Genomic DNA, 6,289 nt, shown 5'->3' with positions numbered 1-6,289 from the left:
TGAGGCACTTATCTACAGTGAACCACCAAATATCCAGAGGTGGAGCTGTGGCTCAAGTGTCAGAGCACTAGCTTCGAGAACAGAAGATGAGGAACAGCACCTAGGCCCTGAGTTCAAGGCCCAGGTCTTCTACCTCCAAACACACACAGGCACACAGACAGACACACAGACAGACAGACAAACACACACACACACACACACACACACACACACACACACACACATACCAATGATTCAGCATGCCCTGAGAACAGAACCATGAACTCCATCCATTAGGATCACATCCCACCCCGGAGAAGGTGGAACAACTGACCTCAGACCCACTGTAGACAAAACATTGAACCTCTCACATCTCTGGAATGTCTCATAGCCCAGCATGGCATTTCCTACCGTACACAATGCTATGGGGAAAACTTACCCACCTCTTTTCTTGTTGTTGGTCATGGGGTTTGAACTCTGGGCCAGGCAGGGCACTATCACTCAGCTCTTCAGCTGAAGGTGAGCACTCTCTCACTTGAGCCAAGACACCACTTCCTGTACTCTGGTGGTCCATTGCACATCAAGTCTCACAGACTTTTCTGCCCAAGCTGGCTTGGAACCATGGTCTTCACATCTCAGCTTTCTGAGTAGCTAGGTTGACAGTTGTGAACCACTGGTGGCTTCCAGCTTCAGCCACCTTCATATAACCAGAGGAAATACATCTTATCACGCCACAAACTTCTTATAACCCTTCACTTCAGACTTTATCATCCAGCATCCAAATACATCCTTCAATGGAGAGCATACAGACACAACAATCCCAACCCTGCACCCATTGGCTCACTCCCTGCCGACCTGCCAGAGGTCACATACTCTTGAAGCTGTGGATTCAAACTGGGGCAAACTTGGAGAATTCTTAGAAATGTCTCTACAGTTGGGCCAGCACCTGGTCACACAAACACTGAATCCCCACGCACCGCCACCCCGCCCACACTTCCACCATCTTTGCAGGCAAAGATGTTTTACTTTTTTTCAGTTGTGGGGCTTGAACTCTGGGCCTGGGGCTGTCCCTGAGCTCTTAAGTTCAAGGGCAGCACTCTAATACTTGAGCCACAGCAACACTTCTGCTTTTCTGGGAGTTTGTTGGAGATAAGTCTCAGCACTTTTTCTGCCCAGGCTGACTTTGAGCCCTGATCCTCAGATCTCAGCTCCTGAGTACCTAGGATAACAGCCATGAGATACTGGCACCTGGCCAAAGATACTTTTCCATGCCTTTCATCCTATCCCCTCAGGAAACTGAGATCTGGGGGCTGCAGTTGGATGCCACCATTGGCAGCAAAATCCATGAGAACTCTTTCTCTCAAATTAAACACACAAAAAAGTTGGAAGTGGAACTGTGGCTCAAATGGTAGAGTGCTAGCTTTGAGCATCAAACACAAAGGATAGGACACAGTCCCTAGTCTCACGCTTTTTCTAGCAAAGACCCACCTGAGAAAGGGAAGAAGGTGGCATAGGAAGCTCGAACCTCACACATAATACTCCAGCTTCCCACAACAGACCCCATCCTGTTCTGATAGTGTGGATTATATGTTCCACATCATGGCAGACTTAGATAGGACTGACCATGCACCAAGTTAGGATGTTCAAGTACAATCTCATACTGAAGATCCCTTGACCTTATCAAAGACTCAGGATCTCTCACTGTCCTGCCTCAACACTAGGCAGTGAGGTGAGGTCTAGTTATCCAACCACATGTTGTAGGAACAAAAGGATTTCTCAACCGAGGGATCCAGACTGGAGGGCTCTAGGTCCCCACGGAGATTGTGAATGGTTGTCTCCCTTGATCCAGTGACTCCAAACCAAGGCTTGCATGTCCTCCCTTCTTCCTTCTCTTCCTCTTTTTGTCTTTCCATCCTTCCCTCCTCTCTCTATTTCCTTTCTCTCTCTCACTGCTGGGCCTTGAATTTGGAGCCTGGCTGCTGTCCCTGATCCTTTTTACTCCAGGTCAACAGGCTTCAGCCACTCATCCACTTTTAGCATTTCCTTTTTGGTGGTTAGTTGGAGATAAGGGTCTTAAAGGCTCTCTTGCCTGGCTCGTAAGCCTCAATTCTTCCATCTCAGCCTCCTAAGCAGCTAGGATAACAAGTGTGAAGCACCTGAAACCAAGGTTTCTTCATGTACTGTGGAACCACCACTGGAATCTTTCATTGTCTATGACCTCCCCCCCCCCCCCCCAAGCCCTGGAAAACACTGTAACAGTTTGTTGGATACATATATGAGTATCTGTCTCTGACAATACTACAGAAAAGTCCCATGTGACTCAGGTAAGCATCCTGGGGGAGGGGGAGTTGTCGAAGCCTCATGTAACTCTCCCACAGTTCTCTGTCATCCCTCTTCCCGCCCTCCTGGTGCCACTGCACTTAACTGTTTTGACTCTGAGCACATGAGCCACAATGTACTCGCTGGCTTCTGGGGGCTCTGGATGCATCTCTTCTCAAAGATGTCTGTCCTGTGGCTGACCACTTCTTTGGCACTCAATTCCACACTCAGGTATGAACGACGCTGCAGTAAGCTGAGAACGTGGCTCAAGAAGCCTCCTCTCCTCCCCCTGGGGCCAGACAGGATGGTCCACCACATCCGGCCCCACAAGTTTTATGTTGCAGGGAAAGGATTCTCGAGGCATCCCAGGTATTTGAATCTTCCAGATTCCAGTGCAGGAGATGGGAATCATCTCTGCTCACAGCTGGCAGGCTGGGGATGGCAAGGTCACAAGCTCTGCTACCCACGATGTTTTTGACTGTGGTGGTCACCCTAGAGAGAGCCAAAAGAGAATCAGCAGCTGCCAGAGAAAGGCAGTCAAGGCACAATGTTCATAGCAGGACATGATTTGGCTTGGAAACTCTGCCTGGGCTGCTTTGAAAGTCATTGTTTGGCAGCTGAAACCATCTGTCTAATTTGACCCATAATCCCAGGCATTAGTGGAAATTGCCAGTTGAAAGAAAAAACCCTGGAATAGCTGGCATTTCAGTTGGCCCATTTAAACTTAAAGAGTTCCAAAGTTAGCGGTCCCCTTTTCCTTCCAGACAGCCAACCGCAGGTTAGAGAAACTGGCATACGGTGAGCCTTAGCTAACTGTCACGTCCCAATACCGAGCAGGTTCCAGCAGGGGGAAAGCACTGCCTACCACTGCCCAGCTGGAAAGGGCCCAGGCGGGACACAGATTGGAGTCTGCAGGACTCAAGGGAGGACTGCCCACCGGTGCACTGCCCTGGGAGGGAACCCACGCCACCAGTGGCGGCCTAGAGCCCTCTGCACAGATGCCCACAGACTCCATCATTGCCCTGGGGAAAGTTCCCCTCTCATCCTCAGTCATGGTGAACCATATGCCCTGTCACTCCATTCACCACTTCCCACTCTCACCTAGTTTCACAGCCCCTGCTCTACTCCCCCCTTCTCATTCCCTAATTATGTTTGGCAGTCACATTCGCAATCCTTGTATTACCTCCGACTCTATACAACAGAGCAGTTTCTAGCTGGAAGGGTGCCTCTGTGTTTGCACTTGCCTCACAAGCCTTCTGGCTGAAGACAGAAGGACAGGTGTCCACTCTGTTCTGCGATTCACACAGGCCTCCTAGGAGAGGCCCAAGCAGGCCCAGCAGCTACTGTGGGCTTCAGAAGAGGGGGAAGAGAGAGGTGGAAAGAGGTAGAAAGAGTCATCTACTGAATCCTTCCTCAAAGGAACAATGAAATTGTGAAGGAGAAAACAAAAATTGTCCCTGGGCTCGTACTTGGCATTGATGACAAAAGAACAATACACAGAGACACAAAATGCTTTTCCTCTTTTTAGACACGGTGACTTCAATGTGTTTTCATTATTCTCATCTCCCTGTTCTCCCAACACACACACACACATACACACACACACACACACACCCAGACTGGTGACAGAAGTTTCTTCCATGCAGTACCTGCAATTTACCAACTGATCACTCACCTGAGCACAGTCAGGATGTATAAGGAGAAAGATGATCTGCCTCTGTCTCTGTTTCTCTCTCTCTCTTCCTCTCCCTCTCTTACTCATTCACACACAAACACACACACACACACACACACACACACACAGACTCAGAGCCGTGCCTCTCCTGCGTTTGTCAGCTCCTCATGTGGGACAATGTAGAAGCTGGATCACGGGGGCTCCCAGGGGCTCCCACCCAAGGGGAATATCGCTCTAATAACAAAGGATCACCCTGCCTCTCTCATTCTCCAGGGCCAGAACCTTTCTCTTGGGAACAACCAGCCTTGACTCCCCACTCTCCAAAACCCTAGGCCAGGATGCTGAGTGAAGGAGTCCCCATGCAGGTGGCTCTTCAGAACTCAGACAGATAATAAGCAGTGTGTCATGGTGCCCCATAGGGGTGTCCAACCCATGGTGGAGGTGGTGTTTGGGAAATGGATGGGGTCCTAAAGCCTACATATAGGGATGGACTCCCTAATTTCAGCCTAGATGTTTCTGGGCGACTTGGGGCATTCTTGGGGAGGAAGAGGAGACCAGATGGACTGGCAGCACCAGCAGATGTTGGCAGAGCTGGGAAATGTGATCACCCTATGAGAACTGATGATAGCTGGTGGGGGGGTAAGGGCAGGCCGGGTATGGGGAGGGAGGGGTGTGTTCCTCCCAGATATTCATCTTCTATCTGACCCCCGTGCCCTCACCTCCTAGTGGGCTCTTCTGGGACCCTGCTCAGGTGAATGGGGGACTTAGCACAGAGGAAAGGGCTAATCCAGCAAGGGAGCCTATCTTCTGCACCAAACACCTCCATCCCCAGAAAAAAGGAAAAGACCCTAGAAGGCAGGATAGGAGGTGCTGCTCCCCACCTCTGCCTGAAGCCACCAGGTCCCCACCAGGGAGAGGAAATGTGCAGACGTGAAGCTGTGTGGCTCCATTACTCCAGGCCAGGGGCTTTCTGGCGCCCCCTCCTCACCCAGCCCTGTATCTCCCCGTTACCTGGGACACTGGCTGCTTGGGATAGAGGTGGGATCCTCGGGTCGCCACCCATCCTCACCTCCTCCACCCCTGGGTGCATTTGTGGCAGAGCCAGGACTGACTGTGGGGCCGGGGGAGCCGCAGGCGGGATGGGAGAGAGGAGGCGGGAGGCACGGGTCCGGGTCCGGGTCCGCAGGCGGGGGTCAGGGGGTCGCGGGGTGTGGGCTGGAGGGTGGCGGCCCGCGGGGCGGCCACTCACCTGTGCTGCTGGGAGAAGTTGTGGGCGGCGGCTCCGGGTACAGCGGGCAGCGGCAGCAGCAGAGGGCGGCGGCATGGCGCACGCGCGGCCCAGAGTCTGAGGACGGGGCGGGACCAGGTCGGGGCGGCAAGCCGGCCAGGGGCGCCATCTCCACAGCGCAACTCGGAGAGGCGCCGCGGTTTGGAGCTGGCAGCGCCCTGTGTGGAACGCGGCGCTGCTGCGAGGGCGGGGGGCGTCTGCGGGCGCGTGGCGGGGCTGCGTGCGGCCTCTGCTCCGCCGCCGCCACCTGAGCGGCCTCCTCCACAGAGGCAGTGCCGCCATCGCCTCTGCTGCCGCCGAAGCCTCAGCTACTGCCGCCTCCGCTGCCGCCGTGGCTCAGCCTCTGCCTCCGCCGCCGCCGCCGTGCTCCCCGCGCCAGGACGTTGGACTTGGGGCCACCATGGCCACCGCGCCTCCACCAGGCTGCGATGTCCCGGATGTGCCGGCTCCATGTGCTCTGAGCTCCCAGCCAGGACCCTGCTTCAATTGCGGCCTCAGCCAACTGCTGAAGCCGCTTCCCCTCGTGCCTATGCTCGCTCTTCGGTCTGCTCTCTCTCTCTCTGCCCCCACTCCTCTAGCGGGCTGCCCCACCCCCTCGCGCATGCGCTTCTGCTTTGTGCCCCCTGGGCCCCGCACCTTTCTCCCCTAAGAACCACCCCCTCCTCCGCTTGGTCCCTCCCCCTCCTCCCCTTGGTCCCGACCCACCCCTGGCCACCTGCACAGCCCTGCCTGGGCCCTAAGAATTCCAGGCCTGGGAATTGCAGACTCACCTCACTCCGCACTTTCCCCAGCCCCAGCACCTGGCAGAGGGATGGAATCTCCCCTCAGCCCCACCTCTGGAGGAGAATCTCCTCCATCCCCCTCCACTCCACACACCAAGCAGGTGCACATTGACCCCCCTTTGAGGGAAGGGATTACTGGGGATTACTACCTCTAAAGGACTCAGACCATAGCACCCTTTGGGATGACTCAGCACATAGCAAGCTTCAAAAAACAGGACAAAGCACCCTGTGTACAGGACACAGCAC

Source organism: Dipodomys spectabilis, unplaced genomic scaffold (assembly GCF_019054845.1).
Source record: "Dipodomys spectabilis isolate Male_0828 unplaced genomic scaffold, ASM1905484v1 ptg000059l, whole genome shotgun sequence".
Lineage (NCBI taxonomy): Eukaryota > Metazoa > Chordata > Mammalia > Rodentia > Heteromyidae > Dipodomys > Dipodomys spectabilis.
This window is presented reverse-complemented; position numbering follows the sequence as displayed.